Here is a 12,872-nt window from a genome sequence, read left to right as displayed (position 1 = left end):
TAAACTATTAAAAATTAAAATTTGATCGACTCAAAAAAATTTTAGGGCTTCGAAAGGGTAATTAGTCCTCATCTATTGGCCTTTAACCTTGTGTGGCGGTTTTCTCCATAGTCTAAGAGTAGATTTGCCCATGAGTGAGACCTTATAGACTTTAGAGGGTTGTTTTTATTGGGAGTTTTGATGACTTCCAATAAGGCAGAATCAGGTTTTTCTTAAGGGAGTTTTTTTTTTCCTTTTTTTGCAAAGTTTGGTACATAGTAAGTTTCCCCTTATATGTTTCAAAGTTTCAAAAGTAGCTCCCTTTATAAAAAAGAAAGGTTTTGATACTCCGAAGTTTTATGCAGATGGAACTTTGGGAGGTTTTGATACTCCGAAGTTTTATGCAGATGGAACTTTGGGAGTCCTACAGGGTAGCATAAGACTAGTTTTTCATCTTCATAGTGATGCTAAAGCGTTGTCGTGTGGGCTTTAGGTCTCCCCTGACTTATCCTATCCCAAATAGAGTAGGAAATTTGATTTTGAGATGTAGGAGAAGTTGACAGCTCTTCGGGCATTTTGGTTGGGTCGACCAAGTAGAATGTTGTATGCTTAGGGAACCTTGAGCACCAGAATTGGACCATTGTAGTGATAATTGATAGGGGAATGTCCAAGTGTAAAGACAGAATGATAATACCTTCGAACTTCTTCATTGGGAAACCGATGAGTAAGACATAGAATTAGAGGTGTTCATGGGCCGGGTCGGGCCCAGAAAAAATTTGGCCCGCATCCTAGGCCCGGGCCTGGCCCAACCCGAAATATGGGCCTGCAATTTTGTTCAGGCCCGGCCCGAGAAAAATTTTTTAAGCCCGAGCTCGGCTCGGCCCGACCCATTTTTTAATAAGCACCAAAAAGTTATTTTAAAAATAAAAAATAAAAAAGTATTTTAAAAATATTGTAAAATAAAAAAATAAAAAAATATATTTATTATATATTCGGGCCAGGCAGGGCCCCGGCCAAAAAAGTGGTGCCCGAGGCCAAAACGGGCCTCATTTTTTTGCCCAAATCTATATTTCGGGCCTATATTTTTACCCGAAGCCTCTTATATTTTAGGCGGGCCGTCGGGCATGGACACCTCTACATGGAATGCCTCAAGTTGGTCATTCGTTATCCCCATTTTCCACATAGCATCATAGTAGAGGATGTCATTGGCACTTCTGATCTCAAAGAGTATCCTTGTTATCTCGTGGTTATAGACAGTGGCGAAAATGATGATGCCGTCTCGTAGTGCTTTTGCAATCATTCCAGATCTTTCGGTCCAGAAGAGATGGGTTCATCTTTCCATGACCTAGGTGTTTTTATGAGACCATGGTAAGGTGAACCTTGGCATGTCTTTCGAAGGAACTCCCTCCTGTTATCAATATGGAGTCTTTCGCGTGTTAGGGAGTCCCCATGGTTTGGTTCTTTCGATTGGCGTTCTTCTCGTGGCCCTTTTTCAACTTGCTCTTCCCTTTCGCTTTTTCTTTGTCCTCTTTCTTTAGGGTGCTAGGCTAAAAACTTTTTGAGGTACTCATTTTTTATGGGTTTCTCAATTTGATTTTTGAGGTGGACACACTCTTCAGCGTCGTGGTCGTGGTCCTTGTGGAAGAGGCAATACTGAGAGGTATCCTTTCATCTTTGGGCATGTCGGTGGTGAGGAGGAGGTCTGCAGAGAAGGTCTGAGAAGGTCCTTTTGCCATCATCAAGATATCTTTTTTTGGGCCTATTGAGAGAGGTATACTGTTCATACTTGTGACTGGGAAATCGTCTCCTTTATTCGGTCTGACTGGGGCAACTTTTGCTTGAGGTTATCCGAGTTTCTTTCCTTCCTTTGCAATCCATGATATGATATTTGGCAACCATCATTTCTTTCGCATTGTCATATATTTTGGCGCAGGCTAACATGTCAGAGAAGACTTTAGGGATCTTCGAGAGAGAGACTTGGTGAAGTTTTGATCTCTCAGCCCATTCGTGAAAGCTGCAATGGCGACAATATGGTCCAAGTCTCGTACTTGGAGAGTCGGCATTAAAGCGATGACATATGTGTTTTTTTGTCTATTCTCCATCAGATGTTTTTTTGTCTACTCTTTAAGAGATATTAAGTGTCATGCTTCTATTAGAGGCTTAAGATTTGCGTCAATGGGTGTATAAGACACCTTCTTGAGCCTTGAAGCAAAGGCTCTCTCTTAGGCATGGCTTCCTTCTCTTCATAGATTTGGTGGTCGGTATTTTTACTTCCAACATTATCCATAACAAATTTTAAATAATAAGATTTAAAGATGAAAATTTTTATTTATTAAAAATAAAAATGTAACATATTTAATGAGATAAAAGGGAGTAATAATTATTGACTCATAATAATTCCAAAGGAGAAATTGGGCTTTAAGCATTTTAATGAATTTGGATCAAATGGGCTTAGCAAATGTGACCGAACCCAATAAATGGATATTCAAATATTCGTCTATGTAATTGGGCTAATTTTAATAAGGTTCAAATGATCCGAAATTAATCAGGCTTAATTCCAAATTTAACAGGTTATTTGATTCAAAATAACTATTAATGAGATATTGTTATCGGTGTAGAAGGATGTGAGGTTATGAACAATTTTAAGTATTGTATAAAAAAATATATATTTACCTCCAGTAATTCAGACCAAGTTAATTGGGCTCAAAATATAACAACTAAACTTAAGACGTGAGCCAATAATTTAAATCAAAATTCAAATTTTAAGCTAAACTTTAAAAATTCGACAATTCAACTCAATATTTGAAAAATAATCATTAATGCCAAATTGAGTTGAAAGTTGATTATTTTTATTGTTATTGAGATCCATTTACCCATATTTTAGATTAAAATGATCTGGACAAAATTGAATTTCTACTGATACTATTTACAAAGTTTTGGTTAATAGATTGAGGCCTATCATGAAAAGCTTGGTTTCTAAGTTCCAATCTACCTTTGTTGGTAAAGTTGAGGTCCTTGGTTTAATGAGACTTTGGTTTAATTGCAATGTTGAAGTCTTACGAACTTTAAAATCTTAGTTTGAGTCACATCCTATGTAATTTGTGATTCTTATTCATATTTATTCTAGCTAGTTAATTAGTTGGAGTGAGTTAATTATTTAGTTCAAGCAAGTAAGAATTAATTCTATTGGATCAGTTGTAATCTTTTAAAAAATTCAAAGCATATGATAAATTGAATTGGACCTTCTTGAAGTGTGACTTAAGTAAAATTAATATGTTTGAATTATCCATAATCCCTTCTCAACTCTTAAATAGGAGAATAAATGTGCTTTAGCATGCTAGAACTTACATCTTCCTATACTGACAATATTATTGATACCAATTGAGTTAAGACTCAAAAACTGAAAATTTTTAAATTAATAAGTATCAAATACACGGTTTTGAATTCATTTATATATACTTGCAGTTTCCAAGCATATTAGGCTATTGCTGATGTTAACATGGGTGCCTAAGTTTTTTGCAGATGAAACAAAATGAGGTTAGTTTCATATCTTTAAGGAGAGAGTGCAAGGGATTACTTTATATCCATAATGTGGTACATTGGACTATGCAAATCAAGCTGAGTCTTAGATGAACCTGATACTGTGGCTGAAAGTTCAGCTTCAGCATCAGATATTCTATAGATAGTGTTCTCTCAGAGGAATAATTAGCAATCCAAGCTTGTGGCCTTTTCCTTCAATCTTCATTTTTGCTTTTTTTTTCATCCTGAGTCACAAAATCTGTAATGGCAACAAGCTGTGGATTCAATATTGCGGCTGAAATTAAGAAAACAGGAAAAAGAGAGGCAGCAGGCAATTGCGGTGGGGTGGGGTGGGGTTGGGTGCAGCCTCACGCGTGGATGTGTAACAGGATACGGTATAGCATTAGCACACAATATTTCTTGAACTGCAATTGGAAAGGAAGAAGGGTAAGCTATATGGTCACCTCACCTCACCTCACCTCACCTGCAAGTGCATGGGATGACCCAGTTGTGATAGTGACACCTACAGTCCAAGGATCTTATATTTGATTGGTGCACTTTGCACAGAATGATGCAGTCATTTTTGGTAGGAGTGGGACCAAAAAGTACATCATAATAATAAAGCAGCATCATGGAAAAGGCAATGCTTCAACAGCCAACACGTCTCGCTACTAGTACGTGTAAAAGTTTTAAGAATCTCAAGAGTCCAAATTGCATTACATGATTTATGATGATTGTTGGCTTTGTCTTTGCTTTGGTTGCTGAGGGTCCATCCAGCGTGTCATCTGTCACCATGGATGGGAACCTTCCCCTCCTCTTCATTGCTTCAGTGCTCACTTGTCACTACCCAATCAATTTAATTTAAGCCCATGATTGGATGCTTTAATTATTACTTAAAATCTTTTTTGCCCTTTTTTCAGAATGAATGAGTTGGGTCTTACATGCACTTGAGATTGTTACCTCAGCCTCTTTAACTCGCTGCTTGCCAAGTTGTGACTTTTGATTTGGTAGGATGAAAACAAATCTCTCCATTGTTAGAGATAAGATTATATATTTTAATATTATCAAAGCTTCTATTTGATGTATATTACATTGAAACTTCTGCTAAAAGTAAATACTATTTTTAGATTTACATAATCACCCTTCAATTTTACAAAAAGTTATTTTAGCCTTCTATTATTTTTGGTCTTTTTTAACCATTAAACTTACATTATTTATCAAATCAACCCAAAATGGATGGAAAAGTTAACATTTGTTAACTTTGTTGACGTGACATACACGTAAATTTCCATGCGTATGTCACGTTAGCAAATAATTAATTTTTTTAAAAAATTATACTTTTTTAATAATTTTTATTTTTTAAAATAGTTTTTATAATTTTTTTAAAATTTTAAAAATTAATTAATTATAGACGTGACATCCACATGGCAATCCACGTGTATGTTATATCGGCAAAGTTAATAAATGTTAAATTTTCCATTCATTTGGGGTTGATTTGACAAACAACACAAGTTTAAAGACTAAAAAATTGCGAAAACTTAGGCTCCGTTTTTTTGGCATGAAAACATTTTCCGGAAAAGCTTTTCAGCCTTTTCTAGTGTTTGTTTGGCTGAAAATAATTTCCTAACGTAAAATGAATTACAAAACATGGGAAATGATGCCTTTAATTTAGGAAAATGTCTTACCGTTTTTATTTCAGTAAAAATAAATCATAGTTAGATATGAAGGGCTTAAATGACCTTTTTTTTTTAGTTGGAGGGACAAATAAATCATTATACCATTTAGATTTGATAAGATTAAGGATGTATTTGTAAAGCAACAATAGTTAGATATGGGTGTAATTACTTGTAATTATACTTCTGTTGTATGTTTAGGTAACTATTATAACTAGTGACACCTAAGGGATTGAATGTAGTTTAAGCGCTCAATTATTTACTCTAATTCTTAATAGGAATTGAGAATTGGGTGAGTTACAAGCAATAATTAACTATGATGAATTTTATTTATAATTTTAAAGATATAATTAGATTATACTAACTAGGGAATTAAAATTTTTTTTATAAAATTCTAAACAAAATTATACTAATAAATCCTTTATATCTTAAGAGATCAATTTAATTTAATGTATGACTCAGCCAATTATAGAAAATTATGGGAGAAGGAGAGCTGGCTCCTTAGAGGAGGAAGCTTCATGGAAAATGGCCTATCAATCAAGTTGTACTGATCCATCTGAAAGATAATGTATATTTTCTATCAGTAAACCATGTTTTATTAACTTAGTCCATGGTGTTAGTTTACCTAACACAATTCCTTAATCTTATCCTTATTCAACAATTATCTTTTTACTGCCCTAATTTTTGGTTTAATAATTGTTAGTTGTAAAGTGCTAATGTGCTCCTATAACCTAATGATGATGAAGTGATTATAATAATAAATCATGACTTACCAAAAACTTAAAATATGGTATAAGCTTTATATTTTTTATATATTAAAATTTTAAAAATTAAGATTCAATTGTTAACACTTTAAAAAATTTTCTATTAAATTTATTAGTGTGATTTTTTAATATAAAAAAATACTCATTTAATAGCGATGTTAAAAAACAAAAACTTTATTCACTGTTTGGCCCCTGAACTATTAACTATTTTCTCATATTGGTATCTAAATTCTTTTTGTCTCATTTTGGTACCTAAAATATAATTCGACCCCTGTCATTAACAGTGTTAAAAAAAGCAATCAATCAGAACACCCCACGTGTCTCCATTGACTGCTGATGTGGACGATGATATGGTCGTTGATCGTGCCAACTATGCGTTGACCAAACCAAAATATTGTAAAAATTTATAAAAGAATATTAAAAATCGTAAAATATATATAAATTGTAAAAAATATTTAAATTATTAAAAAATGTTAAAAATTTAAAAAAACATTTAAAAATTGTAAAAAATTAATTATTGTAATAATTATTAAATATTGTTAAAATATTTTAATGTTGTAAAAAAGTTATTAAAAATTATAAAACCTTATCTAAAATTTGTAAAAATTATTAAAATTGGGAAAATATTAAAATGCAAATAATTATTAAAAATTGTAAATAATGATTAAAAATTGTGAATTGATGGCATTTAATCAACCATTTCACAAATTTAAATATTTTTTACACTTTTTAATCAAATCATATGTTATTATTATTTCAAGACGAAAATCTAAAAATAGTAATGGCAGAATAATCAAGAAAAGAAAGTAGATGACAACATAGAAGAAGAAGAAGGAGAAGAAGAAGAAGATTTGTTAATTATTTACAATTTTTAATAAATTTTTATTATTTTTAACAACTTTTTTAGAATTTTGAAATATTTTTAACAACATTTAATTTTTTACAATTTTTAAATATATTTTACATTTTTAATATTTTTAATATTTTATTATAATTTGTTGGTCTAGTCAATGTGATTAATGGACATGTCATTGTCCACATCAACGATCAATGTGGACATGTGGCGTGTTCTGGTTGTTTTTTTAACATTGTTAACGACAGGGGCCAAAAAGTGTAACATAATAGTTCAGGTACTAAAATGAGACAAAAAAAATTAGGTATCAATATGAAAAAAATGGGTATAGTTTAGGGGCCAAACAATGAATAAAGCCTAAAACAAATGATATTATAATTAAGTTAAATTTAACAAAAAAATTTAACAGTACTAATAATTGGACTTGAACTTTTAGACCCCACAAGTAAAAATAGAAATAAAAAGTTAAAATTCAATTATACAAAAAAAATACAAAGATTTAAAACATAATTTAAATTACCAAAATCACATAAAATTAAATCGAAGTCAATGGTCAATTTAATCAATTGTTGGATTAATGAAAATATTTAAATCCAACAAATCTATAATTTATAGTTGTCATATATATATATATATATACCTACGCATATTATAGAAATACTAATTTTGAATGATCAATTGATGAATTGTTGGATAAATGAAAATATTTATACCCAACAACTCTATAATTTATAGTTGTTATATATATATATAGAGAGAGAGAGAGAGAGAGAATCCTAATTTTGAATGAATGGAAGTTGTTTTATTGTTGATTATATTATATAAGTTTAATTCAAAACTTGATATTTAAATTATAATTTTTTATTTTGGTATTTAAAATTTTTTGTCACAAGTAGTATTTAATCTATTTTTTAAGTTAGTATTTCATTAGTCAAATCTCTTAATGGAAAATTTGTTTATGAAAACGATTTTGTTGTCTACTAGAAATTAAATTTTTTTTTATAAAACCTGAACATTTGTTGTGTTATCTATGCCACTGAATTTTATCAAACTTAGTACTTGTTTTTCTAGACTAGCAAGATTTAGTGTTTCTTGGCTTTCAACCAAACGATTTTCTTGTTATCCTCAAACCCTCGATTGCTAATAGAATTGGCTCTTATCACAAACAAAATACAAAATAAAAATTATAACTTTCCAGTGAGAAAAGTTTACTTTCTCTATAGTAAACCAAAACAAAACAAAAAAAAAAACTAACTCGAGTACTCATGAATTCAGAATTAATTTTGTAACTAAAATTTTTTTCATAAATTTTGGCAGAGTATCCATATATATAATGCGTATTTTTTAGTCACTCGTACTCACTACATAGAGAAAAATCACAAGAATTCTACTTAAATAAGAAGAGAGAGAAAAATAATATTTTAATAAAAATCTTTGAATCTAACTAGGACTCATTTTATTAGGTGGCACACATTGAGTTTCCCATATCCAGTGTGCCACCCACCTCATGCTATAATGAGTTTATTGGGCATTTACCATGCTCAGCCATAGTAGGATCATCACCTTTGTCACTCAGAAATTCCTTAGCAGTCCTCTTACATATTTCTTTCACAGGGTCTCCTTTAAGGGGAGTTACAATCGGTATTGGTGGTGTAGGTGGTGCTGGGTGAACCACTTCTAGTTTTGGTTGTTGAGGCTGTTGAGGTTGGGGCGCTTGAGTATCCCCTATAAATTGATCAAACATTTGTGTCATCATCGTAAAGAAGATGTTTCTGTAAGCATTTCTAGTTGCTCCCAAACCAGCTGCAGGTGCTTCCTTTGGAATAGGGGGCACATGACTTTCAGTTTCTTCACCAGTCACTTCTCTAGATCCTTCAGACATTGTTATCACACTACAAGAAAATTTAGATTAGTTTAAATCATAGGGACTATGCCAGAGGCGTGTCATGCATGTTGTGGCGTGACACAACCTTCGATATTTTCGAGAATTGACTTAACCTTGGCTCCAATACCAAACTTGTAACATGTCAAATTCGACCCTATGATAGGATCCGAGTTTGATGTGTCGCTACTCAAAAACGGACTAAGTAAACCAATTTGGTAGAAGCTTTATAAAATTATTACAAAGTTATACATATAAACATATAATAGCTATGATTTTACTGAAGTTTGAATAAATCATTAACAGTTTGAAATAACGCTCAAGCCATTTGGCGTATAAGTTCAAATATAATAACTTCATTAAATAGAATGTAATAATTCAAATCCAGACATTGATACATAATAGAAATCTTGTAAAAATAATTTTTTTTCAAAATAGAAGTTCTTTATACAGTCCATTTCCAAAATACATTTATATGCCATCCCCAAAAGTCATGCAGGATGCAGCCAGCTCACAATAGCAGTAGCACTCTAGCGTAGTCCTTCTAACAAAGTCTTATTTCAATCAGCGAGCCTAAGAAGGAAAAGGTAATAGAGTAAGTTCATATGAACTTAGTGAGTTCCAAAGAGACTTTATATATATATATATATATCTTTACTTATAATACAATTGAACCTTTCAGAGGGACTTACACACGATAAAGATAGTACACCTAGTGGCATATACAGAACACAGACAGACTCAATACGCCAATTTACTTATCACTTAGGTGTATACTGTACGCTAATTTAACACAACTCAGACAACTCATCTTCATATCAACCATGTACCCAGAATTCAGAATCAGAAGCATATCATATAGTCTCATTCACATACATTCTCCCCCTAAACTCCTCATATCATTTTAATTTAGAATAACATGTTTTATCGTGATCTGCCAATCCAGCTTGCAATATAGCTTCCCTACCGGAGGCTACACAAACATATCTCCTAATCTCCATCACCACATATCAGATCATATCATGCATTCAGAAGCAGATGGTAGTGGTTTAAGCATGGAGAATGGAACTTACTTTATATCATAGATAGACTAAACTCAGACTGATGACTTTGGATAATCATTATCCACATATACACATTTCATCCATTATAGAGGAGGTTTACTTACCTTATACCTATTGTATAAATAAGAAATTTACAACTCATGGAAGTAATAAGGAACTCACCAGAAATTCTAACACAATCTACAAAGTAGGTATTTTACCTTTATCACTTGGACCCTCGTTAGCTTCTTGAGCTAAAATAAATATACTTATACATATCAGATCACTAATCTATCAAAATTGAACATGCATGCAAGAATCAACAACATTTAATTCGGAATCAAGATGTTTTCTTTCTCACCCACCCTTTTAACATTATGCATGTAATACGAAAACCACGTAAATAGCTTCAATTATAACTTAAGGGTTCATTAGTAATTACCAGTAAGCTAGTACAAACGTATATGTTAGCTAGATACTGTGAACCTTCACTTTGAAGAAGTTCTCTAAACTTAAGTTTTTTAAAGGCTTTTAGAAGAAATCAAGAAAGAAAGAAAAAAGACATAAAGTTGTTCAGATTGACCACCGCTATCCTTATATACTTAAGCACAGAGACAAGGATTAGTCGAAAAATTAGATAATTCCACTAACTCTCTTAATTCTTGCGATTAGGTACATTTAACAAAATTTAGGTTTTATTATCTACAGTAGTCTAGTTCTATTCTAACTAGACCTCAACTTGACTAACCAAATCTTCATACTTAAATAATAAGCAAATCTAGACAACTGCAAATTTAATGAATTTGCCCAAAGCATCCAAGTTGGACGGATACTTAACAGAAGAGTCCGTCAAACCTTAGAACTTGCCAAAACTAAAAGTTCACCAAATGGCGTATGACACAAATCTATCCTTAATTTACTATTTATACGCCAAATAGTAACCAAATATGAAGACTTTGTCGGGCGAGCTGTTTCAAAGATACCCGTTTTTTTAACTTTTAAAAGTTTATAATTTTATTAATGAATGATTAATAAGAAGATTAAAAGTTTTCTAGAAAGAAGTTTGAATGAGAGAAAGAGAGGATTGTTGAAACTTTTCAGGATTCAAAAAAGTAATAATTAACGTAATTAAATGCGTGGTGTGTTTGAAGAAATTAATGCTTTTCGTTTCTAAATTTTCTAGGCTTAATTGAAGTAATTAAGTTTTAGATTTTCAAAAAAGTAAATAAATTGCATTAATTACGTTAATTATTAAATGTTTGCAATCGTTAATCACATTTTTATCAATCCATTTACTAAATTCTTAACTAGGGCCGAAAAACTTTTGAGTTTTCTAATTTTCTTTCTCAATATATTTTCTTAACAGGAATACTCTTGCAATTAACTTTTCTACCTATATATTTCTTTTCTATTTTGTTTTCTTCTACTCCTTTTACTGCATCCTGCCATTGGAGCTTCTATTTTTAGCCTGGATTTTTTACTTTATTTTTTGTTTTTATTGCCATTCACTTCCTATATGTTTATTTTTGTCTTTTACTGTTCTTTTTCTTCTCTTCATTATATTTAATATTTGCTTACTTTTTTTTAATTATAAAAATAATTTCTTTTAAAAACGGTCATCGGTGTTACCTGACACACTAGCGGTACAAAAAAATCAATTATTTTTAAAACCTGACAACAGTGTCACCTAAAACGATGATGGGACCAAAATTTTATTTAAAAAATTCGGTGCCACTTTTTTTTTGACTTTTTTCCACCGTGAATATCCGTGAGAAATATAAGTATTTTGAAAAATGCATACGGGTGCCACTGGACACAATGGCGACACCCAAAAAATATGTTTTTAAAAAGTCGATGATTAGCTAATGATGAGGGGTGGTGTTGTCGGTGCGTCTGGCGACACCGATGGGCACTATAAATTTCAAATCATTCTCGTACATGATTTTGTTCTTGAGTTATTTTTGTAATTATTTAATTTGTTAGAGTCAGTTTCGAAAAAAAAAAGCCCATTTAAACCTCCTCACACCTTAATGTTTTCTTTTTTTCTCAATAAAAATTATTTTCTAAAATAAGAATTTATAGACTCATAAAGGTTTTTAAAAAGTAACCCAAATTTTTGTATATTCATGATTATGAACTGTTATCGGAATAAATATACACGAAATTCATGAAAATGATGGTACATGAAATATTGATATAATGAAATGAATGATATATGTTTATGAAGAGACGATAAGAGAATGATATGTATCATGACATGTAAATATGCGAGTATCTTTGATATGTTGATTTAAGGAAATTATGTATGTTGAGACGAGTAATAAACTCAAGTGTGACATGTCGAGAAAATAAATTTATCAATGTTGAATTTATATGAAATATGTGCAAGTAAGCTAACAAGTGTTGTTGTTGATGCTTAGGCAAGTGTCAAGCTATTGGTTTAATGGTAATATGTTATTTATATGATGCACTGAAATGGTAAGTCCTCAAGAGAAAATATGCTAGTGCTCATGAAAGAGTGGTAAGGTTTAAGTTATGCAATTTCTTATGAAATGACTTCTCATGTGATTAATTCGAAAAATACTATGTTTAAATGCACTAATGTGTGGCTATGGTTAAATGATATGCTTATGACTGGTGTGTTATGCATATGGAATGAGTGTGGAAAGTAAAGGAGTGCAAATGAAAATAAAGAAATTTGGAAGAGTTAAAGTTATATAAAATCCTACTAAGCTTGGGATAATATATATAAGTGATACTGTGGAATTATTTACCTTGTGAATTGATGAATATAACTTCATGAGTATTGTGGTATCAATATTGGATTATTCTTGATATGTATAGATTTCAGATTTGAAATGAATTAATATGATTAAATACTACGTGAGCTTACTAAGCATTCATTGCTTACGAATTTTTTTTATTTACCCTACAGATTATTGGAAGCTCGAACGGGTTGGAAGCTTGTCGGAGTTATATCACACTATCCATTGGTTCTATCGGTAATTTTGGATGATTTGATTCTGGTTATAATAGCATGTACAAGTTAATTTGGCCAATGTTGGCTTATTAATGTTTTGTTATATCTAGCCATAGGGATGGCTTGTGATGAACATGTTTTGATGTGCACATAAGAGGCTATATCATGTTAGATGTGAG

This window comes from Gossypium raimondii, chromosome 3 (assembly GCF_025698545.1).
Source record: "Gossypium raimondii isolate GPD5lz chromosome 3, ASM2569854v1, whole genome shotgun sequence".
NCBI lineage: Eukaryota > Viridiplantae > Streptophyta > Magnoliopsida > Malvales > Malvaceae > Gossypium > Gossypium raimondii.
Note: the sequence above shows the minus strand (reverse complement) of the source record.